Raw genomic sequence first — 26823 nt, 5'->3', positions numbered from 1 at the left:
AGTTGTGGCTGTTAACTTCAGAATGTCAGCACCTAAAGTGCCAAGAGAAACATGTGCCTCTGTCCTCGACCTCTGAGAAGCATTTCTAACAGCAGGGCTGTCATCCCTACCATGAGCTGACCTGATTTTTAAAGCATGTGGATTTTCGTTTAATCAGTAGCACAGGATACCTGCGCTGCAGGCCCTTGTCAGGGTCCATCAAATCATGTCTGTGGCTTGCCTTTCACAAAGCCTCAGTGGAGAGAAACATCATGGGGGAAAGATGGTTGTAAAGGACACACAGTCAAGCATCCCTGAAGAAAATTTAAATCACAAATGAGAAGCCTGAGGTTTGGACCACATAACTTTAGACTTGTGCTGGGTTCTCACTATTAAACTAGGCAGCAAGATGATACCATCAGCTTATAATAGGAAATCTTTTATATATATATAAAATATACAAACTCTCAAATAAAACTAGATTAATTTAAGGAAAATTTCCAAGATGCTGTTTGTGACCCTCCTAAATACATTGAAGTTTTCCATGCCTCCTGTATTTATTGTGCATAAAGGATCTCTTATTATTTACTTTGATCTTTAAATTTTTTATTTTATTTTGGCTTGATAAACAATAAACAATTTGATGTTAAAATGTCACATTTCTTTTCTTTTCTTTCTTTTTTTTTGAACATTTATGTGTAGAAAATTCTCATGACCTAATATAAATTTTTCATTCTGTATTTATTTCTTGAGACTTCCATAAACATGTATACAGTGAACTTTGATCATACCCACTCTTCCTTCCTCCCCTACTCCTCTCCAAACTTCTCCCTCCACAATTTCTCTCCACCCAAATTTATGTCTTCTTATTTATATATTTTAAAAACCCACTGGGTCTAATTACTTCTGCCTATCTGCACACGGCGGTAGGATCACCCGCTGGAGCCTGAGCAATCTACCTGGAGCATTCCCAGCACATTCCTTTTATGATAATGCCCACGTATTTGTTAATCACAGAAAACATCACATCACTTAAATTCAACTCTTATGATGTCCTCTGGAGTTATATGTGTTAAGGTTATGTATATGTTTGTACTCAAATATATTTGTTTATTTAAGTATATTAAGTATGCATAAATACTTCACTAAGAAATTTATTGAAATGGCCTGATGGGAACTTTGCTAAAATAATGAAACAATAAGTGCTCACTAAAATATCTAGTATAAAAATGATTAAAACCAAAATCTTTCCAGAGCCCTCCAATAAAAGTCCCATTTTTATTAGATATCTCGTGTTCAACACTTGAATTATTCCACAGACATTGAAATGCCTTGCCATGACATATATTTGAAAAGCTAGTGAGAAATATAGTGGAAAATAAAAATAAGTCCGAGTGTAAACTCTATGTCAAAAGTTCATGCAACTGTTCAAATGATTCTAGCTACTTTGACTATGAGTTTCTCTTCTTAATGGCTAAACACATATGCAAGATCTTACGTGCCAGCTAACATCATACATTTAAGCAAGAAACACTGAGATTCAACCCCAGACTCGTTGTCTCCAGAATCCATACTTTTCATTACACTTGCTGAATTTAGGAGTATTGGCTCATTATAGCTCTAGAAAGCGAGTTGGTAAGTCCAGCTGTGGCTGACTACTGAGTTTTATCTCCCTGTAGAAATGCAATGGGGCCTTCAATTATTATTTGAAGTTTGTAGACATGTATTAAGCATTATGTGCTTGAAATAATCTTACAATTCATAATATGCAACTGATGTGTGAATGTACTAACGTGTGAAGACTGATTCCTTTTGTTTCACTTTCAGCTGAGCATTTGAGGTAATTAATATAAGTTTAAAAAAGTGTTTTTTTATGTAACAAAATTAACTGTAAAATTCTCAAAGACGCCGGGTGGTGGTGGCGCACGCCTTTCATCCCAGCACTCGGGAGGCAGAGCCAGGAGGATCTCTGTGAGTTCGAGGCCAGCCTGGGCTACCAAGTGAGTCCCAGGAAAGGCGCAAAGCTACACAGAGAAACCCTGTCTCGAAAAACCCAAAAAAAAAAAAAATTCTCAAAGACAAGTGTGTGTGTGTGTATGTATGAGAGAGAGAGACAGAGAGAGAGAGAGAGAGAGAGAGAGAGAGAGAGAGAGAGAGAGAGAGAGAGAGAGAGGGAGAAAGAGAGAGAGCACTGAGAACTGATTTTCATATCCCTACTTCAGTTCAGAAGAAAAGGAGGAAAGGCCAAGATGAGCCTCGTGATTGGACAGGGTTTCCAGGACAGAGCTGGCATGAGAATTGATTTCCACATCATCCCCTGCAGATGCTCACGCTTTCCTTCTGAGTGCAGCTGAAAGGGACTTTCCTGGAGTATCTCAGATGGCTTCATTTGTACCTCCTGCAGTTTGTTTGAGGCAATCAGAAAACCAGGATTTGGTTACACCTGAGCAAGGAAGTAGCCGAGCACCAGGCGGCATTTGTGTGCCAGAGCTGATTAGGGCAGAGGCCACATGAGTGGATCAGAGGCAAGAGACCCTGGGTAGAAGTGTGTAATAACCTGTTCATTGAGACCACTGAAAGGGCAGGACCTGATGGTAAGGGAAACACAAGACAAGGTGCATGGACCCAGAGCTAGGGATGCTCAATGCTTGAGGCAGGAAAACTAAATGGGTGTCTGAAGGAGGTGCATTTACCCACCTCTGCAGAATTTCAGGTAAGGAGTTCTTTTATTTTTATTTATTTTAAAAAGCTAGCTATTTAAAATCTACTATATGCCACAGCTGTACCACTCCTGGGCATTTGCCCAAAGAACTCAACAGAGACTTGCTCAGCAGCGATCTAAGCTGCTCTAGTCACAAAAGCTAGGAAATGAACCTAATGTCCTTCAAGCAGGCCTGGATAACGAAAACGTGACACATACACACAATGGAATACTACTCAGCTGTAAAGAAAAACAAAATCCTGAAATGTATAGGTAAATAGGTGGTACCCGAAACATCATACTGAGTGAGGTAATCCAGGTCCAGAAAAACAACTGCCACATGTTCTCTCTCAGCTGCAGTCCCTAGCTCCAAACCTTCAGATGTGAATATATAACCCTGAATAATGATAGTAGAAATCAGAAAAGAGAGGGAGAACCATGACTCAGGGGGTCTGGATAGGAGGAATAGCAGCATACAGGTGATGTGCATGTTACTAGAAAGTGATCCAAATGTCCAGGGCTAGTGAGGTCATAGGTCTTAAAGAAAAACCCTATACCACTACTTGGCTAAACCAGCATAAGAGCCAACTGCATTCTAAGGTCTTATCCTTATATCCACAGATAATTGTGGCTCTCCCTTCTCATCAAAGAAACTTCTCTTTTCAACAGATGGAAACCATTACAAACCAAACCAAACCAAACAAAAACAAAAACAAAAAAAACTGGTCAAAATGCAAAGAAGACCTGATCGTGGGGTACCCAGCACCAGTGGATACATCTATGACACAGCTCCTGCACTTAAGGCTCAGGGCATCTTGTAGAAGAGGGGGCACACAGATTGTAAGAACCAGAGGATCAGGAAATCTGCTGTTAGGTTGTATCCTCTAGAAATGGCAGGGAAGCTTCATCCATGATATTTCAACAATATAGTTGCCTGAACAAAACCTAAACAAAAACAAAAATCACCGAACATGGATGCTCAATCATAAACAAAAACTACAGGCAACTAATGCTAAGAGTGGCAGAAATAGTCTTCCCAAGTGATGAGCCCCTAATTAGTTATCTAACACCAATCGGTCAGCCACTGCAGTCAGATACATACAAGTAACACTAAACAGATCAAAATAGGTATATTTACTATATTTAGGAATGCAGAAGAATTAAAGAAAAGGAAGTTATGAATTTGAGAGAGTGGTGGTGGAGTGGGGTGGGGTGGGGCGGGCATGGGAAGGGCTAGAGGGAGAAAAGTGAAGGAAGGAAATGATGGAATCATATTTTAATTCCAAAAAAATAAGAAATGAAAAGTTATTTATTAGGTGAATGTGTCTTCAAGTGCACATGCATGCTCATATGTGGAAGTCAGAGGACAACTTAACTTCTACAGTGCAGGGTCCAAGGATCAAACTCAAGTCATTGGGCTTGCTGGCAAGTTGCCTTCACATACTCAGCCATTTTCACAACCTCTTATGTGAGGGATTTTGGATGATATGGATAAGAGCTCTTTAAAAAAAAAAGTACACTTCAAGAACTCAAGGGAATAACCTCAGCTACATGGTTGCTACCTAGCTCAGCAAGATCCCTTCTGCTCCTTATCCTTTCCTGTTCCTTCTGCCTCATCCCTGGAGGATGCATGAAGGAAGAAAAATGAATCACAGAAACAAGAGGAGCCAATTTTACTCTCCCAGCACATGTGGACTTTCAGTGTGGCCCACGTAGACATCACTGGGCAGCTTTAAGGGAACATATAAGTACCACTGTAGGTGAGTCAGCTGAAGTTACTTTTGTTGTCTAAGAGTGAACAGATGACATTTGTGATATCTAGGAGTAACTAAAGGACTGGAAAGGCCTTCTCTGGGGATTGGGATTAAACCCCCTCAGGACAGGTTTAAATGCTAGTTCCATCCTAGAATGCAACTCTTGCAGCTTAAAAAGTGCATGATGATATTTGTTAACCCAGAGTTAAATGGTTGCTTGAGATTCTTTTCTGGTATAAATGTCTTTCTTCTAACAGAAGGGGCAGAAGAAGAAACTTCTCAACTTTCCAAGTTGCTCTAGGAAGATGACCACAATAATCTGTTCTCCTCAAACTTCCAATTATTAAGGAGGGCCAAGTTTAGTGAATCGAAGTATTTTCACGCTAAAGCTTAAAAAATTGCACAGTCACTGGAGAGATTGCGCTCAGGATGAAAGCACTTTCTGCTCTTCCTAAGGGTCCAAGTTCAGTGCCTAGTATTATGTCAGGCTGTTTATAATCATCTATAACTCTGCTCCTGGAGATCCAATGCTGTGTTTTGGTCCCCTCTGGGGGCACGTGACACACTTACACACAAGTAATAAAAAGCAACAAAATAAATTGAAAACACAAGGTCCCCAAACCACAGGTAAGTAAGTGCTTTCAATTTACCCTTAACTTTCTTCTGCAACATGCAACATAAAAATGCTTATTTTCTAGGGTATAGAGATGCCCAGATTTCACAATGTTTGATTAATTGCCCATGTTAAATAAATAATTATGAAGCATCCAGGGTCAGTGATGCTTGGAGAGGTTTTGGTTTTTAAACAACGTCCATCTGTTCTTGGATATGACAATATGCTGCCTCAACTCTGAGTAGTGTTAACACATCATAGTCTCAAACTTTGTGGAATAACTAGTGTAGAAATGAACATCACCAGAGTTGGTCCAAACATCTTGCCACAACTCACCATCTACTCCTCACTGTATGCAAAGGCCTTAAAAAGCAATTTAAATATAAATGATAGCCAAAGGGTCATCTGTCCCCGTGAAAAAACATTTAATATAGTGAAATATAAAATACTACTATGAAGAATATTTTGTAAATCCAATATTTACTTCCCTCCAAAGCTGTAAATATGTTCCCATCCCAGCCCATATTGGCAGGAGAGAAAGTTATTTCAATTATATAAAAATAAAACTTGCAGGAACTTTCTTGCCAATGGATAATTACAATTTAAAAGAATTCATTTCAAATCCGTATTCTCCGGGATTAAATGTGATTGTCTTGGCAAATTCTCATGAATAATGCATTAGCAAAACCAGCAGTCATTTCAGTGGACATGTACTGATCTTTCTGTATTGTATCTTGCTTGGAATGAATAACTGCCTCACACCATAATTTTGAAAATCTATTCTAAGAACATCAGTAATGAGGCATTTATAATTTAATGAAGTCTTCCTGTGGATTCATTAAATAAATAGTGACAAAGGTAATTATTGATTTTTTTTCATGAAAGCTCATTTCTGAATAAGGATTATAATACTAAACCATGCTAAAAGGAAATCTCATGAAATATGATACCGGTTAGGTACTTGAAGGTTCTAGCAAGTGGGATCACACTATCTAATTCCTTGTGAAATTATATTCACTTGATAATGTTTGAACCAAGATTGAGATTTAATGATATTTTCCGCATCTAGAGCATACTTCAAATTAGATATGTGTATGTTGCTCATTCAGGTATAGTCTAATCTACGTGTATACAAAATAGATGAGACACAATGTACACACAAAAATTTGGTTTTATATATGGTGCATAGATATTCTGCATAAGACCACAGCTTTCTTTCCTCTACCTTGTTTTGTGTTTGCCTCAGTTATGCCCAGAAAGAAACTAATAGAATTAAAACTTGCCTGTTTTCAATATTTTTGTTTAGCATGCTTCTTTGCTCTCAATGACAAACAGGAAAGACTCCAGCCCTAGGAAGCATGCAGCTTAACAGAGAGCCCTGTTTATGTTCTGTGAGCCCCTGCCATGCTCTGTGACACAGGTCCATGCTCCAGGACTATGGGCAGCATGAGGCAACGTTTTCATGTGCACCCGATGACTGTGCTCACTTCAGAACGCAGAGTGATTCCCAGGATACATATCTACATGGATACATATCACACATCAGGCAGAATGCTCTGCTTTATAACTCCAGAGACGAATCCTCAACAGGGAGCCAATGTCCTATGACACAATGCGGTTTGTGGGGCCTGTAGTCACTGCTGCTGACTTAACAACTCTGCAGGGACTGTCAGAGAGCTACCTGTTCTTACTCCTCAAAATAAGTGAACTGAAATTTGCTCATTGGACCCTAACATCTTCCCAAGTCAGAAACTTACCACTGGCTAGTAAAGATTGTTTTTCTCAATCCAGATGATTTATGATGTCAATAAGCAGTTTGAGTTACTATTTTAACAAGTCCCTCTGTACCCCTAACACCCACTACCATGTCAAAAAGTTCTCACTGCCCTGCCTTTTCCACTGCTGGATACCATCTCTCTCTTCATTCTGTGAATACATAAAACTGAACGTTCGAGAGTCACCCTATGTGTAAGGACCACACAAACCAGCCAAACGGTGGCTCATTGACTTACTTTTTGATTTGTTTTTGTCTCTGAGGAAAGGTTCACTAAACTTGGGAAGATAAAGTGTGATGCAAACACTGAAAACATACCACAGAGCTGAAATAGTGTGAAGAAGATGGCGCACTGAGGGGCAGGTATGAAGGAGCTCAGGAGCCTCCCACTGCGCAGGTGGACAGTCCACACAGGAGACAGCTATAAGGCAGCCAGTGCAAACACATCTGCACACGTAGGTTCCCTTCGTTTTCCCACCTCCTATATCTCAGAATGCTTACTAGACGCTACATATTGAGCTGCATATATAACAGTGCATCTCACATCAACATACCTGAGTCTCACAGAATGCCTGAACTATATCTCCTCAAAGAGCTCAAACAAGCTGCCCCAAGTTTCATAGCTGATAGGGATGGGTACTGGACTCTGATCAGGTTGATGGGATATCTTAGAAAAGAATGGCATTAGTCACGTGTATGTTCCAGGAAGAACATAAAACCATAGTCTGCGTAGAGACTGAACCACAAGCAAGTTTCCTGCTGAGAGTGGACAAGGTCTAGGGTTCCACAGCACAGAGAGACCTCATGTAAGAGCAACACATGTTAAATCACAGCATGTGACTTCTTTGCCCATTTGACTTTCACTGAGAATAGCTTATCTTCTCTGTTATGTCTACTCTCCAGAATGCTACACCGCCACTGAGTCCATGAAAACTTGACCCCGAGACAGAGGCTACCACCCTGGGGGGGCATATCCTTATCTCCTAATCCTAAAAGCATCTAATCAAACTTTGTTGCAAACCCACAACATTCCACGAAATTTCCCAAGTTTACATGTCCATGTTTTATGTCCCTGCTTTTTCCCCTAAAATGTTAAAAAAAAAAAGAAAGAAAAAGAAAGGAAAGAAAAGAAAAAGCTCCAGACTGTAAAAACAAAAGCTTAGTAACTACATCTTTCAAAGCACTCAGCAGACTCCCTTCACCTCTGGAGTGTCCCCAACTCTTTCATACATAATACTTAAACAACTGTAACCACAGAGACCACTGTAAAACCTTCCCTCTAAAATATGCCGACCAAGGGCTCTCAGCTTATTTACAAAGTGGCAGCACCAGAATTTTTTATCACACCCACATTTTCTCTTCATGAGACAATGCGCATGGAACTCTTAGCTCACTTAATTACTGCAAGACACCCAATTGCAAGACACCTATTGCTTTCATTACTACTACTATTTTGGTTCTTCTTTTGAAAAACAGGGTTTAGCTTTAGAGCAGGTTAGCAGCAGTTCCTAATAAACACTTGATATAAGCATTGCAGTTTTACTGGAGGACAGCTCATTCGCTTTCACAAGGCTGGTGTAAAGATAACTACCACACCCACAAGGAACAAGTCTTATTTACTATTCTATTGCTGTGAAGAGACATCATGACCAAGGCAATTCTTACAAACAAAGCATTTAACTGGGGACTTGCTTACAGTTTCAGAGGTTTAGTCCATTATCAGTGCAGGGAGCACGGAAGCCTATGCTAGCAAAACACTTCCTCAAACAAGACCTTGCCTTCTAATCCTTCTCAAACAATGCCATTCCCTGGTGATTAAGCATTCAAAAATATGAGCTATGGGGACCATTCTCATTCAAACCACCACAGAAGCCAATCGTCAGAAAAGCAGAGACTGAAGGAAGTCGGGACACAGAGCTCAAGAGAGAATATTCTAAAGTCCGACTGTGTTCACTTGGCAATGAACTGCTCTGCCTTTGGCTGCACTGAGGCACAGAATGCCTGACCGTGTGGCCTTCTTGTTCCTTCTGATCTAATGACAATTTGGTTCTAGGAAGAGTTTAACTACAAAGGAAAGCAGCTAGTAGAAATACTAAAAAAAATAAAAAAAAAATAAAAAAATAAAAAAGATATTACCTGTTCAGCATTGTTTTTTCTAATAGTGACTGAGATCCAATTTGGATCTCAGTCACTATTAGAAACTTTCAAAGTTTATAAACAGATGGATTCTGGGATTTTATTGTGCTTTAAATATAGAGCGTCTATGGTTAGAAGAAAAAGATACTCAAGATACTCCATTAGATTGACATATCAATAGCCTGTGATGCCTTCCTTCACATCAGTGGGAAATGAAAGAACTTGTCTTTATTGGTAAGAACCCACCCTAACTCCTTGCCAAGAATCTTCTCATAAACTAAAAAATAGACCCTGAGCTCTGTTGATGATACAATCCTTCGGTACTTCTCTTGCAACACATGATTTCTCTTTAGATGAAATTAAATCAGTTAAAATATTAGGTGCAGAGCCAGATGACTCAATGCCCCACTACTGTGTCCTTGAATAGAGCAATAACTGTAGTGTTAGTATTTTGAGATCTTCCCAGTATCTCTAAGCCTGTATTGGGTTATTTCTGCCTGTGGTACAGTTTTGAAGGTTTCCAGTGTGGCAATCAATTCAAAGGTCAATATTGTTTCCTGGTGTTTCCCAGTGGTGTGAAAAACACCCCCTCTGTGTGATATCACCACAGCTGGAGAAAAAAGCTGATATCCTCTTGGAAACCAATCATTTCCTCAGGAGCATTAATGTGCCACCTCTGTCCACTGAAACACTAGCCACTACAAGGTATAAAAGGAATCTGTAAATGTGAAAAATATTGGTTATTAAACTTCTCTCCTCCAAATAACTGCAAAGCAGAAATGGAACAGGGTAAGAAGTGGACCTTAGCTTGGTGTCCACAGAATTCTTCATTTCTCATCAGTAATACTTGAGGTTGTCCACTAGTTTCGATGAGATGAAGACATGAGCTTGGCTTGAGCATTATCCAAACAGTAGCTCATCGCATGTGGATGGCTGAGGCTGCTGCTACTTTTCCTTCTTCTTTGTTTTGTTTTTAATTACTGTTGTTCTTAAAACAAACCTTTGGTTGAATGGTAAATTTGTGTTGCTCACATTGTATGGTCATTCAGGGAACCATAGACAACGAACATTGTGCTTCAGGTGCTGACTAAAGCCATACGCTTTGTTTTTCTGCTTCTGTGTCTTTGGGCCATTGCACAGCTTGTTATTAACCTTTGCCAGGAACTGGACAGGGAGAGGCCATTCTATCAGTTCTGCAAGATGTTGGCATTTCTAGGTAAAAAGCTCTCCTATAAAGGAGGTTTGGGATTATTTGTGGATTTCATTTACTTGGGTCCCAGGACTATCATTTCCACGGAGCACCGACTGTAATTACAGTCTCACTCTAATGTTCTGCATTTCCATAGCTCAAAGCACAATGTTCCTCAGACAAATAGACAAAATATCTTTAGATGGTAACTGTAACTCTCTACATTGGAAATGTTACCAAAGTGAGTAGTTATAGGTAAAACCAAAATTAACTTTTGGAATTTTTTTAAATCTTAAAAAAAAACCATGAACACAGACAAGAGTCTAATGAATTATTCTTAATGCCTCAGCTGATACATCACATAGACCAAATTGTTACACATGTTACTTTGTAGGTAACATCACTGCTGTAAACCATGAGTTACAAGCAAGATGTAATAGGGAGCTAATGTTTACATGCAGGCTTGATGGACTGCATTCTTTTTTTTTTTTTTTTTTTTTTGGCTATGAAGACTTTTATCAAATTATTGAAAATGTTGGCATTTAAACTATTCATGTGTATACATAAAAGTTACATGGAACCTTCAGGGCACTGAAGTACAAATATGGTACACACAATGAGCCTGACAAAGAAACAAAAGAAACCAGACTTGGAAAACTTAAAAAAAAAAAAAAGAAAAAAATTGTTCTAGCCAGGCATTAAATGCCTATCATCCCTGAACTTAGGAGGCTGAGGCAGGGGGATCAGGTGTTCAAGACCAGTTTCAGCTGTGTAGCAAGTTCAAGGCAGCTTGGTCTATCTGAAACACTGTCCCAAAAAAGTGGCTGTTCTTTTTTTTTTTTTTTTGGGGGGGGGGTTTCGAGACAGGGTTTCTCTGTGTAGTTTTGTGCCTTTCCTGGATCTCGCTCTGTAGACCAGGCTGGCCTCGAACTCACACAGATCCGCCTGCCTCTGCCTCCCAAGTGCTGGGATTAAAGGCGTGCACCACTACCGCCCGACTTTGTTCGTTTAGAGACAGAGTTTCCTTGTATAACAGCCCTGGCTGTCCTGGAACTTGCTTTGTAGACCAGGCTGTCCTAGATCTATCTCACAGACCCGCCTGCCTCTGCCTCCCAAGTGCTGGGATTAAAGGCATGTGCCACCACACCCAGCCTGTGGATGTTCTTTTACTGGTATGAAAAGGGCAGAAAAAAAGGGCCACTGTGAGGGGTGGCTTCTTTTACTACTCTGATCTCCCAACTTTTAGGAGAAAGGGGTCTATTTTCAGACAGTATCCCCACTATATATTATTAGCTCACAAAATCTTGATGTGGGAAACACACCCAAAAACCTATTGGAATATGTCCTTATAAATATATTTATATCAGAGAAAACAAGGCACTTTGGGAGCATGATCGCTTTCTCTTCTAGGTGTACATCATTCTAGGCAGAGAGTAAAAATTGGTTAGTTTCTCAAGTGAATTAACTGAATCAAGTTAATACAGAAACAGAACTGTTCCTGGCCATCACTGAGGCCCTGTTAAAGTGAATGTGGCAGGAAGCTCAGGAGAAGGCATTCTCTGTGCAACACCTGGTCCCAGGTCGGATGGGCACTGGCCAAGCTCAAAGCTCGATGCCCCCCAAGAAGGCTGACATATCTCCTGAACTGGAGCGCCTGGCCCTGGCACACTGCCTCCCTCCCCAGGCCGAGGTCAAGTAAGGGGCCGCAGCAGGAGGCAGGATGGACTGCATTCTTAATGAGGTAATGTTTTCAGGCAGACTTGGTGGACTGAATTCTTTACGAGGTAACTTTTTCATGCAGGCTTGGAGTGTATTCTCTACGATGCTATCTTGGTTATCACAAGCCTGGAGCAGAGCCCTAACATGAAATGTGCTCCAAGAGAACAACTGACATGGTCACCTTTCTTTTCCTTTATTATTATTATTTATTATTATTTCCTTTATTATTCTACTGCAGGACTACTTGCCTGGCATTTTTAGGAAAAAAGCAATGAATTCACATGGGCCTACAAATGTCATTTTCACACTGCTTCATACAGCATCTGCACGGCTCTATTATCCGCAGAGTGGAAAGTAGTAATTCCCACAGCCATCATACAAACAGATCTGTGCTTCTGTGTGTAACTCAGGCACAACAGAGTTTTCAGACGAGAATATGGGGATTTTCAAGGCTAAAGCATCTAATAGGTGTTCTCTATCTTGATTTTCATAAATAATATACTACCTTAAAGGAATGTCAAGAAATATTTATCAAATATTATTTAGCTACAGCACATTTCAGAAAAACACTCTACCACTCTTCCCATGACTAAAATTAATTTATAATGTGTGTTGTGGCTTGAGTTGATATACATTCATTTATGTATATAGCAAGGTTATTTTTGCGATAAATAACAAAATTATGGAGCCACTATTAACACATGAAATTTAGTACTTATCAATGTTTATTTACTTATTCACTTATTCAAAAACTCCAAATGAACTATTTGATATTCTCTGGTATTCTGTAAACTCCAGATAACATGTAGTTAGCAAAGCAGATGGTGTTGCTACCATAATAAACTTATATCTCACACAATTCCTTTATGTAACGAGACTTATATTAGCATATAGCACCTGCCAAATGTCACCAAGGAAAAGAGCAGGATGCCTTCAAAAGGATCCACTAACTAAGCCAGCCTCTTTGAGGCATTAAAAAGATGAGAAAGAATCAATAATGAACACACAGGTTTTCTAGGCAGAGGAAACAGCATGTGTAGAGGCCCCAAGGAGGGCAAATATGTGAGTATAAAGATGGATGCTTTGATGCGTAAATGCAGATACAAATACAAATATCTAGACTTTTTATATAGATAAAGATATGTAAATTACATATGAACAGAGGGAGGTGTGAGCCAAAAAAAGTCTGTCTAGGAAGTAAAACTAGGTTATAGAATTATGCATAAAAGCTAAAATATATTATTTGAATAAACAAAGTAATTGGAAAATGGTAGCTGGGCATATTTTTAAAAGCTTCCAATCTAAGAGTAGGGAATTGTTGATATAGACATAGAGCTTAACAGTATGTGTTCTGACATTCATCTGATTGTTTGTCCCTAAACGTCATTCATCAGTGTGCTTTATGAAATGTAATCTATAAAAGACTCTCCGAATCAACAGGGACTCACTGCATTTTCCAAAAGTCATTTACTTCTACAATGTCAAAATATGATTCATCATTCTATGCTGATATTTCAAAGCTAATGTATCATGTTTAGTTTCTTTGTGAGGGAGAATGTCTTGTTAACTTATTTCTCTAGAGATCCCTTTTATCTCAAGATGCAGTACGAGTTCGTCATACAATATGCACCTTAGAAATACTGTTTGAAACCACTGGATGAGTTTCCATAAGCTAGTTCCTTCCACAAACTAGTTCAAGAAAAAAACATTTTCACATACAGTCTTTCAAATTCTTTCTTCACTTAAGAGAAGAGATAAGTAGGGTTCCATTCCTGTGTCCCAAAACATAGTCTTCTGGGTAGTGACGACTATCACTTCAAACAAGACAGAAATTTTTTTTATCTAATTTTACATCCAGGAGAATTTCAAATCAATGGAGACAAATGTGAACTTGTACAATAGTTTGCCCACTGATTTTGAAGCCAGAAATACATAAGGCTCAAAGCAACTGGTCCATGGATGTGCTAAACTTGGGGTAAATGATCAATGCATGTGATTCCACCTCCAGAAGCTCCCTGTGGCCACCCCTCTCATAGATATTGATAATAAAGCATCCCAGAAGAATAATTAGCTAGAACAAATACATACTTAGTAGTCATTTCCCAGAACAAGCACTCTTTCTCTCTGCCTTTATTCCATGTGGCTCTAACACCCTGGTCTTTTGTTTTCATAAATGGTCTAGGTTCTGTCCCTTTCAGCATCCTTGTGGCTCCTTATGCATGGCTGTTTTTTTTTTTTCCTTCTGTGTTTACCAATCTCAAAATAAATGATCATCTATATGGGATCCAAAATAACTGTTCCTCTGTATTGCAGTGAGGGTGAATCTGTACCATCTGTGAAAATGCCCTTCCATGCTACACATCTTCCCCCCAGTGTACAGCTGATGCCCATGCAAAGGTCTACACTGATGGCAATTGAGAAGTCAGTACCATATAAGGCTAACTCTCATCTGTTAACAGAATTCTTCAGTGGACACTTGTTAAATTTCATGAATCTTTAAGTATTAAACACCACTGCAAGGAAAATAAGCTGTCAACTCATGTTCAACTTACACACTTACCTGCTTAATAAAATAAATGATCACAAATCCAACCAAGGTTGAGATTTTAAAATGCAAAAGACATCAAACTATTCATTATTGCATATACCTAGCAAAATATCAAGTATTTTTCAAACATCCACTCCACTCACTACTGTATTTACCTACTGTACAATCCCCACATTAAGGAAATTTGAAATTCAAAGTCAAGAATTACAGACGAAAGTTACAGAGTTAAACCACCAATGGAGTCACATCCCATCTAGGCACATCAGAATTCATACTAGTGTCTTTTATTATTTATTGTTTACTTAACTGTTTATGTGTTTGCTTGCTCTTTTTTTTTTTTTTTAACTGTTTTGAGACAGCGCCTCACATCGCGGCTGAGACAGCCCATGAATTCCCGGCCACCATCTCCTTATCTCCTGAGTGCTGGGATTGCAAGCAAAGTTGTCAAACTACTATCTTTCACTCACAGAATGCTTGCTCCCTCTCTAGGCTTTTCAAGATTCATTAGCAACAGGGCATATGTCGTGAGAGTGTTCTAGTATGTCAAGTCCCGATCTTTTTATTTAGGAAACTTGACTCCTGATACATTTGCAAGGGTGACGGACGCAAAGCTCACTAGATCTTTCCAGTGGGTATCAAATTAGTCCAGGTGTTCAGAACCCCTCAGAGGCTAAGTCTTGGACTACATTAGGACCAAGGCAGACTTTCTCATACTTCAAGAGCCTTGGGAACAGACACAAAAGCCCCATATCCTTCATGTTTCGAGCATCACCAGGTGCTGCACGCCTCCAGAAGGGAGGTGTCATGGGGTAAACAGCCAGCACCTCTTCTATAATTCTCCATCTGAATCCTGGCTTTTTCTCTACTGTCTTTTCTTTTTTACAGTTACAATTATTTTAAGAATAATTTTTAGCAATGGCTATCACCTAAAAAGATAATTTAATTTTCCAAACTATCCAATAAAGTATATCATAATAAAATCAGTCATGGAGTTTTGACTAAAACATGTCTATAATAGGCATGGAAACAAAAGATTACTCCTCTACTCCTAAAAGTAATAAAGCTGATATCTGAAAAGAATACTGATAACACCCTAGCAGATCGGGTCTTCTAGACCCATAATTAGTAATCAAGTGAATATAGACAACAGTTTTATATCAAATAAGTCTTTACAGGTACACTTTAAATGTCATAATATAAAAGATGAGCATTGTAAGTAGTTACTTCTTGTGATACGATAGTATAGTTAATTTAATAGGTAGAGTTTCTAATATTTGAAGTATGTATTGATCACATTAGGAGTATTTTTCTACTATGCTTTCTAAACTATTTTTTTAATCAGTTCTAGAAATCCCAATGTAGTCTTGTTTTCATTTCCTCATTTTCCCTTTAATCACTCCCTTAAAAATGAGGCGATTTTTGCATACTCTTTTAATTCTCTCCTTTAATGCATATTCCAGATTTTTCTATTTATAAATTAAAATCATTCAAATTCTTTAATTTTAAAACCATCATTTGAAATCAGCCATTCAATTGCTATCAACTCCATTTCCCAGAGCTTGTGAGCATGGCTTGAGCATTTAATATAATTTTTAATTTGACCTGATTTAATCCAAGATGCTGCTTAAAAATGACAGTTCAGAGCAAGAAAATATATAAGTGGCACTGAAGAAATGAACAACAATGAGAGACCCCAAAGTTCTTTGAAGCAGAGAACAAGCTTTCACGTCAACAAAAGAGCAAAGTTATTTAACCTGGACTGTTTGTACCCCAGCTAACAAGCAACAAAAAATAATCCATGATTGACTCACAGAATTCCATGACTGACTAAATGACAGATGAGTAGGAGAAGTGCAGAGCATTTAAGTTTGAGCCCAGACACATCAAATATGAACTTGATACAACTGGTTTGGTAACATTAGCTTTTTATGAACTTTCCTAGTTGAAATTAAATCATTACATACTCCTTTGAAGTAATGATAATTTAATTTGATGCTGTAATTAATTCCATTTTCTGCTCCACATTTTGCTTTTGCAATTTATTTTACACAAAAACACTGTAAGAAGAAATGATCTGAAAGGGGTTCAGAGAGAGGTACAAATTTAGTTTTTAATTACATTTAATGCTTCCTTCATATTTTTAAATGACTTCTTATCTCTCCGTTAAGCTTGAAACATCTTAAAGTCCAATCCAATGTGCAGCTACAAGCACTGAGCTATCCCAACTCATTTCAGGGACAGATGGGTAGTATACTATATTAACATAATATTTAATGTTACTATAGGTAAGTCATTGAAATACACCAACTAGGGAAGGTTTGTATGTGGTTAATATGTTTAATATAGAATTGTCAATACCAAGTTCTCCAAATAAGCATGCAAAAAAGACACTGGGTAACAACTGGATAACCTAATTTTATTTTAGAAAAACAGGCTACTATTTGCCATTATAAAATAAACAACTACCTTGTAAATGTATAACATAATCCACCATTCATTCATGATTTTTCTCCTTAATCCTTCAACTATTTATTAAAAACTTCAAAGAATTATGAATGGCATTAAACTTCTTGCCATCCTTAGGCTTAGTCTCTTATCACAAATACTATCACATACTATTTTCTAGAACATACTAGTTACCAAAGTATTATGATAGGAATGTTATGTAAAATTTACATCTCTTAAAAAAATCTGCCTGGCTACATATCCATTGTTTCAAAGCTGAAAATGATAAACAAGACAGTTAATAAACTAATACAGAAATAAAATGAGAAATTACTGATGCAAAAGGTTTCTGGCCTGGTTGTTAATAATATTGGCAATAATATTAATAAATTCTAATTGCCAATTACCACTTAGGCTCCCAGATTAATCTTTTTTAAATATAGCTCTAAACTCAGTAATTGACCCATAAAGATCACAATATAAACATTTACTGAATAACCATTGTGTCCTCACATCAACTGTAGCAGATGCTATGACCACCTTTATCGCTCTGTAAGTTAATTGCTCGTTATTTGAAGAAGCAGGATTTTGATGTGTATCTATCTCTAAAATGTATGTTTTAACTGCTACTATTAATATTAAAACATTCAAGAAACAGGTGACCTGTCTCAGAATATAGATCATGCTAGACAACCTCTGGCATCATGAAATTACCCCTTCCTTCTATGGAGGCTAATGAAATGTGAAGCACACACAAAATTCCTAAAGCAAATTTACATTATAATCGAAGTTACAAACAGCCCATTTAACAAAGTTTCTACATGTACTCAACAGCACAGCCAAGAAGTGCACACTCAGAGCTGTGCATGCAGGGCCACTTGCTCTCAATGGATCACTATGTGATGCATCCACAGTAACCAATTTTAGCTTTGTAATTAGGAACTAACTATTTTTTAACAACATTTTACAGATGAAGTCATGTGTTACTAATATACATGGCCACTAATAGGGAACTTGGGACTTGAATTCAATTCTTTCTTACTTCAAGTGACATCAATGGCAGGATAAGGCATATCCAAATACTTCTGAGATTATAGGATTCCCTTTGGTTTGTTTTAATGTTAGCTATCCCTTGCTTTAAAGGATACTAAGAAAAAAAGAAAGAAAGAAAGAAAGAAAGAAAGAAAGAAAGAAAGAAAGAAAGAAAGAAAGAAAGAAAGAAAGAAAGAAAAAGAAAGAAGGGAGGGAGGGAGGAAAGGAAGCTTCTTGTGTCTACAACTTGATTTCCGCTGAAGTATCATGCTCCATTCTCTAATTATCTCTTATCTGTATGTGAAGCATGTCCACCTATTGAGGTGGTCTTTCAATAAGCTTGGATTCTAAGAGGTCTTAATGTACTCTAATAACAAATATAACACGCAATATGCATTTTGCATAGTGCACAAATTTCCATAGCATGATACTCTTTTATCTGTATAGTCTGAGTCTTTGAAGATTTTAATTTTATGCTTAGCAGTGTTTTCCTCCATGTATGTAGTAAATTATGAGTATGCTTGTTGCCTATAGGTCAGGAGATGACATGGGATGCCCTAGAACTGGAGTCACATGGTTGTGAGTCCTGTGGGTGCTGGCAAACCAAGCCGGGTCCTTGAGAAGAGCAGTCAGTAGTGCTCTTAACCACAAAACCATCTTCCAGACCTAGTCAGAATTTTTAAATAGCCCCTCACTAGTTGCTGATTTGAAGTTTTGATGAACTACAGTCCCCACACCTGTGGACATGCTCTTTATCCTCCTCATGGTGGAGCTGGAAATATAAGGACAGGGCTTTAACCACTTCCTCGGGTCCCTGTCTATGTGGCCTTTGCTTCAAGCCCAGTCTTCATCCAAAATACCCATCCATCTCCACTGTTTGAGATACCTGCTCTTGTTTGTCTCAGGCTCAAGCTTCCTTGGATTCATTTCATCCCTGCTGATATTGAAGTATCATTCTGTCTGGCAGAGAAGATAACATCTGAACCAGAGCAAACCGTGTGGATTTACTCCCACTCCAACCCTGTTCAGCAGCTCTCTTCCCTGTTGAGCCTTTTCCATGAAACAAGTTTGTATGGCATAAGACTGTATTGTCTGGCTTACTCTTGGTGAGTCCACACTGATTCCCTGTCGCTCACTATCCATTCTTCCCACCTTATTCTCCCCCCCTCACTGTTTTGATTTTGCAGTAATCTTGATACACATTTTTAAAATATTTTGAGTTGCCAACTCTCTTACAGAGTTAGAATTGTAAGGCTGAAGAACTTTATCGTGGCTTTGAGACTAAGAGACAAACTTGTCTGAAAGTGTTCCAGTTCCTTGAGGAATGTTATCCACCAGATTTAATTTTTTTAAATCATGCACTCCTTGGGCATAGTGACTTAATCGTGTAATCCCAATTAGTAGGTTGAGGCAGGAGGCCATAGTTTAAGGCCAGCTTGTACTATACAGTGAGACCCTACCTAAAAAGAAAACAAAACAAAATGAGAAGTGCTTAAATAACATCTACAGCAAATTAAAACTCAATGGCACAACCTGTTAGTATACTGATTATAATTTCCTAGATAGGAGAACTAAAAATAGCGGATTCCTTTTTCTTGGGAGCATATGGCTTCTGATGCCTACACTGAAATGTGCCTCTGCTCGTGCCAATCCAGTCTCCAAGTTCTCAAATCCCACATTCACACTGCTGCCAATTCAGATGCTAGGGCTCCTAGAAGCTCTTCATGAGCTTATTTCCTGAAGCTTTTCCTAGCCTTGGTTCCAACTTAAAGCACAGAATTTTCACAGCTAATCCCCAAATTCCCCGTCATCTGGCATAAAACTCGGACTACAGAAGGTATTTGATATCTGTGGAATAAATCAATGACCTACCTATCTTCAAGCAAAATTACTTCTGTCCTCTATTTTTTTTCTATCACTACTGCATGTCTCTTTTGTACTATCAAAGCATGAAGGTTTTTGAGTAGATCAGTATTTGGTTTTGTTCAGGACATGTTTTTGTTTGGTGTGTGGTGTGTGGTGTGGTGTGTGTGTGTGTGTGTGTGTGTGTGTGTGTGTGTGTGTGTGTGTGTCTGAGTGTAATCTCCACCTGTGTTCAGGTTCAATCATCCATCCATGAGCAGATGTGAGAGAACATCTAGTGTGCTCCTCTATTGCTTACCACCTCATTCCTTGAGACTAGATCTGTCACTGATCTCGGGGTTTGCAGTTTTCCAGCTACACTGGGGGCTGGAAAGCTCCAGAAATTTCTCCTGGAATCTCTGTCTCCACTACCCTTAGCATTGGAATTACAGATGCAGATGGCCACACCCGTCATTTTCCTGGTTTCCTGGGGTCTGTCTGAACTCTGGTCCAAATACTTTCATAGTAAGTACTCTTTTCCACTGAGCCATTTCTCTGGCCCTATTCAAGGAAATTTTGAACTCTATACTAAATAAAACATTTCTTCATGAGTTCTCTGAAGACATCTGTTCTGTGGTCCAGTGACCACAATCTTACATATCCAGGTAACTACCTGTGAATCTACAGTTCCAAATGCTTGTAGAAAGTTTGTGACCAATTTTAAAAGGATCACTTGGCTCTATTTTTGTAATGCTCTATGCCCTTGCTATTGATCTATAATTCATAATAACGCTTGGAAAGTGAAGCAGGTGGATTATAATTGGAATTTCTGTTTGATACTACTACTCTTGTGTAAATTTTCCATAGGACTCTTCGATTTTGGATCTCACTGGTTGAAATCACTTCCATTGAACATTTATCAGTTAGTTGGTTAATTATACATTATTGAGTATTTTTGTGCATGCAGGAAACTATTGGTTGTCATGGAGGATTTGAAACAAAATTAGGGGTGTTTTCACATTTTAAATGTAAAATTCATGTGTAGTGGGTAGCCATTCCAGCTTTGACCTGGAAGTACTACCCCCAGTGAGGTTTCTGGTAACTGTCACGCCTACCTATGGCCTGCCCCTGAAGCGGGGCTGACACGGGAGCCCTTAAGACCCAAGATCTGGATGTGCCAGCTCCCTTGGTTCTGGTAATCTTGGATGTTGGATGGTAGACCGAGCAGAGTTCTCCGGAAAACCACGCTGGACTGCACTTCACCTCTCCTGGACCCTGTAACCTATCTCTTTACTTGTTTTAAGTAAAATCCCCAAATAAACCCCGCTTTTAACTACGTGGAGTTGCCTTAATACTTCCACCAATATTCATGTACACCAGGACTTTACAAAACTGTGCAAGGCTATACCCAAATGGGCCCTAAAAAAAAAAAATCACTAGTTAATAACAAAAAAATACCACAGAAAAATTCTGCGACTTAAATTATACAAATAACTAATAAAATGCAGTAATAAGAACACAAACAACACAGAGGCAGGAGGATCTCTGTGAGTTTGAGGCCAGCTTGGTCTACAAAGTGAGTTCCAGGAAAGGCACAAAGCTACACAGAGAAACCCTCTCGAAAAAAACAAAACAAAACAAAACAAAACAAAAAAGAACACAAACAACTAGATTTAAAAGTGGAACAGATATTTGACCAGTTACTTTACCGAAGAAGATACACAGATGGAAAATATACATATAATGATTCTCAACATCACAGACCATTGGGACTGGCAATTAAAACAATGAAATGCCACTGCATTGATCAAAATGGCTAAGATGTAAAAGTGGCAACACCAGATGCTGGTACAAATAAGGAACAAGAAATCATATGCATTGCTGGTGGGGTTGTAAAATGGCATAGCCACTTTTGAAAATATTTAGATAACTGTTTATAAAACTGAAAATGCTTATAGTATATAATCTAGAGATCAAGTGCCTTGTTATTTCTCCCAAATGAGCTAAAATCTCATGTGCACACAAAAGCCTATGCATGAATGCTTATGACAAATTTATTTATTGTTGCCCAAACTTGCAAGCAATCAAGGTGACCGACAGTTGAACAAACTGTTGGATATTCAGACAGTGGAATGTCAGGCAGTAATAAAGATGGGGGTCAACAAGACTGCAACAGCCATGAAGTAACTACACATTGGTGACGGTTAATCTCCACTGTCATGAAGTAACCACACATTGGTGATGGTTAATCTCCACTGTCATGAAGTAACCACACATTGGTGACGGTTAATCCCCACTGTCAGCTTGACTGGATGCTGCATTAGATAGGATTCCACCTCTGCGTTGTCTGTGAGGGAATTTCTGTAAAGGGTCAACTGAGGAGAGAATAACCACCCTGAATATGGGTGGCACCACTCTGCTGTGAGTAGAGAGACTGAATGAAAAGGGGAAAAAGAGGAAACCAGTTGGAACATAAGCATTCATCCCTCTCTATGTTTTTACTGTAGGTAACTGTAGATAAAGCACGATCAGTTGCCTCCTACTCATGTTGCCAAACCTATTTTTGTACGGTGGACTTTCTCCCTCAAAAAATGAGCCCCACATAAACCCTTTCCTCCTGAAGTAGTTTTTAGCAGCGATTTTGCCACAGCAAAGAAAAAAATAACTCACATAATATGAGTAAAGTGACATGACAGAAAGAAAAACAATTCTGGACACAACAGAAGAGTCAGTGTTTCCCAGGAGCTAGAGAGGAAGTAAGCAAAGTCAGAAGAATGCTGAGGTGGTGAAACCTTCCTGTGAGACACCGTAACAGTGACTATGTTATTACATAGTTGTCTGAGCAGAACACACAACACAAACATGGAACCAGAAGGTGAACTATGGACTTAGGGAGGCCACAAATGTGCAGAGGGTGAAAATTCATGGGAATTTCTATACCTTCTCAATTATATCACAAACTTCAAATTAACAATATAGGATTATAGAAGAACACATAAGGATGTCCAACAGTCGTTCAGGCTTACACAATAACAGCAAAAAACAGTAATCATTAGGGCACTAAATCTGATAATGAAATTGTATAAGTGATTATATTTTTTCCTTATTAGTCATCATAACAAAACAAAAAGAGTGTCATTATTATCTCCACATTATGTAGGACTGAGTCTTAGATGGTGAATAACTTTCTCAAGGTTCAGAACTAGGTATACATGCATATTTGACATACAAATCCAGAACCCATGGCCTGTCTTACTGTATATCCTTGGCTTAGTTAGTGCCCACTGCTGCCCATGTTGAGGAAAAAGGAAAATTCAGGTAGATAAAATCAACAGGAAGAGTAATCCAGAAGGTAGAAGTCATATTCATACCTAGAATATGACAGTTTTATGTCTTAGCTCTTTATATTTATTGTTTCTTCAAACTATTAATGTATATTTAATGTAAACAATCAGTAGTCTGCTATATATGAATTACACATGTATGCATATTTATGCTCAATTTGTAAGCAATCCATCTGATTAACAAGACTTATTAAGGAAACAGTTTTTGTAAGTTCACTCCTGATGCTAATCAATTATATTTACTACTCTTAAAATATTAGAGGTTAGGTTTCTTGTCAGATATTTCTTGCCAAATATGTCTGAGGACACAACCTCTCTTTTTTATTGTGACTAACAATTTTTAATACAAGGAAATGTAGGCTGGAAGAATAATGACTTGTCCCACATACTGGTGCAGTGGAGAGTGAAGAAATTTTGTTGATTTTCCCCTGGCTTGTCTACAGCAATGGAAACTTATCAACACGGTTGATGACATAGTATTACGGGCTCTAAGCAAGAACTTTGGGAAGCTGGAAAAACAAAAGGTGAAGATATTATCTCAACCCAATAGGGGTAATTAGATGTGCAAGCTGAAGTGTGAAGTCAGCAGTAAGAAAATTATCTATTAGAAGCCTTTGTCAATGTTTAGGAAGAAACAGAAAGGGAAAGCAGAGATTCCTAACAAAAAGGAATCCTACACTCAAAACACAAAAGCTAACATTCAACCTCAAAGCCGTTCCCTGCACTTTCTGGAGGATGCCAGTAGAGTCAGACCACTTAAAAAGAGCACGCAGAGGTGTTCTGAGTCTGTTTCTAAACTTGCTTTGCATAGCTACAAAAGCATCACTGGGATTATACACACTGTGGGTCTTCCTTAACTGAAGGAACACATCTATTTCTTCCCACTGTCTCCTTTCCCAAGGAACAGGAAAAGGTAACCTCCTCCTCCAACCCAATTTTCCAGAAGCTAGAATTTCACACTATTTTCATGTCAATTAACCCAACACTGTTTCTGAATCTACAGAATAAAGGAGGCACCATTTCTTTAAATACAGGAATATAACTAACATTACTGGCAAGGTATGAAATTTTGTTACATTTTTCTGAAACATTTCTGAGTTGATGGTCAGTCCTTTGCCTGAGAGGGATCCAACTAAAGACAACTTTTAAATACTTGCACTTTTTTTTGGACTCCTAATGAGGAAAGAAAGTGGGGCATTAATGAAATATAACCTTTTCACTTGTTTCCTTGACTGAATTTCAAAAGTAAAATCAACTACACGCTAGTATTTAATATATGTATGCCTGAAAATTTTGTAGGTGAAAGAAGCAGAGATTTTTCACAATGTTGGGTCATGGTTGTTTCTTTTTAAACAAGAATCTGTTTAGACAAGAAAATAACCAGAAGTAGACTTATGGTGGCCTGTTCTCAGGCTTGCCCTGTCATTTTCGCTCTGTAAGCGGAGAGCCACAAAACAAGCAACAGCCATTAGATTTATGGAAATCCATTCAGTCAGAAGAACCCCCAAACTGCTGTGCAAAAATAGCACCAGCATTTGAGTTTTAAGAGTTTGAGAAGGTTACTTATAAAAATCTTTAACTCTAACTGGGATATATGTGGAGGGTGTAATGAAGTGAGATGGGAGGAATTATCCATACCCTACTCAACCTTCAATTTCAATATAGACACAAACTGTGAATGCGTAATTACAAGTGTTTGTTTGCAGCAAACATTTGAGACTGAAACGTAGTTTGAAAAAAAAAAGTCATTTGTGAAGATGACAATACCTAAAACAACCCAAGGAAAGATGGATCCTTAGAGCAAGTAATAAATAATTGCACCTCTTCCAAAACAAATGTGTCTTGATACAGGGCTTAAAGCAGGACAGCTTGTCTTAGCTAGCATATGGAGCAGTAGTCTGTGTATGTCACTGCACAGCTACCAAAGGAGCTTCACTGAGCACACTCCTCACCAATTCTGTGACCATAGAGCCTTGGGATGTCAGGGAAAAAAAAATCTCTGTGTGACAAGAGCATGACAAAAATATAAGATACATTTGACAGCAATCACATTGTGAAAAAATGTTTGAATAGGCCCATGACCTCCATTGCTAAGATATTTGAGGTAATTACTATCTTATGGTATTGTCTAAACTCTACAGCATTGGTAGGATGCTTGTTGTAAGTTTATACTTTGAATAAACTAAATACAGATACAAGCGTTCTTTCTTCTACTGTAAGAACTATTTCTTCTTCAAAAATAAATATGAGTGTGGTTGAGTAAATGAATATGAAGGTGTGGTGGTTTGAAAGAAAATGGCCCCCAAAGGGAGTGGCACTATTAGGAGGCATGGCCTTGTTGGAGGAAGTATGTCACTGTGGGGGCGGGCTTTGAGAGCTCTTTTTCTCAAGCTTCCCTCAGTGTGACAGTCAGTCAATTTCCTGTTGCCTGCAAGATATAGCACTCTCAGCTCTAGCACCACATCTACCTGCACATTGCCCTGCTTCCCTTCATGATCATAATGGACTGAACTTCTGAAATTGTAAGTGAGTCACCCTCAATTAAATGTTTTCTTTATAAGAGTTGTGGTGGTCATGGTGTCTCTTCACAGCAATAGCAAACCCTCACTAAAACAGAAGGTAAGAGTGTTCAGAGGGAATATAGAGGAAAGGCCTGGTGTTCTCCACAGAGCATGTTGCTCGCTGTGAAAATTTCAAAGTATTATTGTAGGGTTAGGAGTCTCAAGCTTCACTGTGTTTGTGAGTCACTCTGGCATCTTGATAAAGAATAGATTCTGCCTGAGCTGGTCTGGGGTGAACCCTGAGTTTGTTCCTTTTATGTAAAGTCACAGATGATCCGGGTAGGTGAGTCTGCAAATCATACCTTCAATAGTGAGTTAATGATATTCACAGAGGCTTACAGGACAGAAATCTGTGAATAACTTGAATGTAAGTTACACTGGAGTCTCCTACTCAGGCTTCCATAGGCTTGGCACAGTAAAAGGATTTTTAAATACACAATTTGGAATACTGACTTGAAAAAGTCATTCTGATTGTTTTTTCAACTGGAGAGATTTTTGGTAAAGAGCATTTCTTCCTTGAAACCCCTTCCTTCTCCATGGGCTCTTAGTGATTTCCTGAGCGCTGTGTGAATCTCAGATGAAACACATATATCTGAAGATTCGAAGCTAACATACACAAAAGAGATAACACATGAAACATTTATGTTTGGGGGGTCTCAATTATTCCACTCGGATGTATTCTTTCAAGGGATTGGAGATGGAATTTACTGGTATATAAGTCTACAAGGGAATAATCGGATAATAAGGGTTAGGTCAGTGTAAGAGTAAATAGGGTAGGATAGAGGATGCAATATGAAGAGTATAAATATTATTAAAGATCTCTGGGGAAAGTCTAGTAGAAGCCTACTATGGCAGAAGCTTCCTAACACACACACACACACACACACACACACACACACACGAGAGAGAGAGAGAGAGAAAGAGAGAGAGAGAGAGAGAGAGAGAGAGAGAGAGAGAGAGAGAGAGAGAGAGAGATACTCCTTTGACAGAGCAATGATGCCTCTGCTAGACATCACAGGCATTACAGGCTAACACACAAAAGTTCCAGTGTAAGGGATGGGTTACTTCTTTTGTAGTCATGGGTCAGTGAGGTCCCCAAAATTTCCAAACACTATGGGGTATTGCCAATGTTCCTGGTTACTCTCCAGAACATGACAGTGAGACTATACTGCTAAAGATATCACAT

General features: G+C 38.6%; 1 protein-coding gene across 1 annotated transcript in view; it reads right to left on the bottom strand.

The window, feature by feature from the left end:
• Window positions 1-26823, bottom strand: part of LOC131897734 (neurexin-1-beta) — a 391182-nt gene that overhangs the window by 176148 nt on the left and 188211 nt on the right. The gene's annotated exons all lie outside the window — the stretch shown is intronic.

This window comes from Peromyscus eremicus, chromosome 22 (assembly GCF_949786415.1).
Source record: "Peromyscus eremicus chromosome 22, PerEre_H2_v1, whole genome shotgun sequence".
NCBI classification, from domain to species: Eukaryota; Metazoa; Chordata; class Mammalia; order Rodentia; family Cricetidae; genus Peromyscus; species Peromyscus eremicus.
This window is presented reverse-complemented; position numbering and strand designations above follow the sequence as displayed.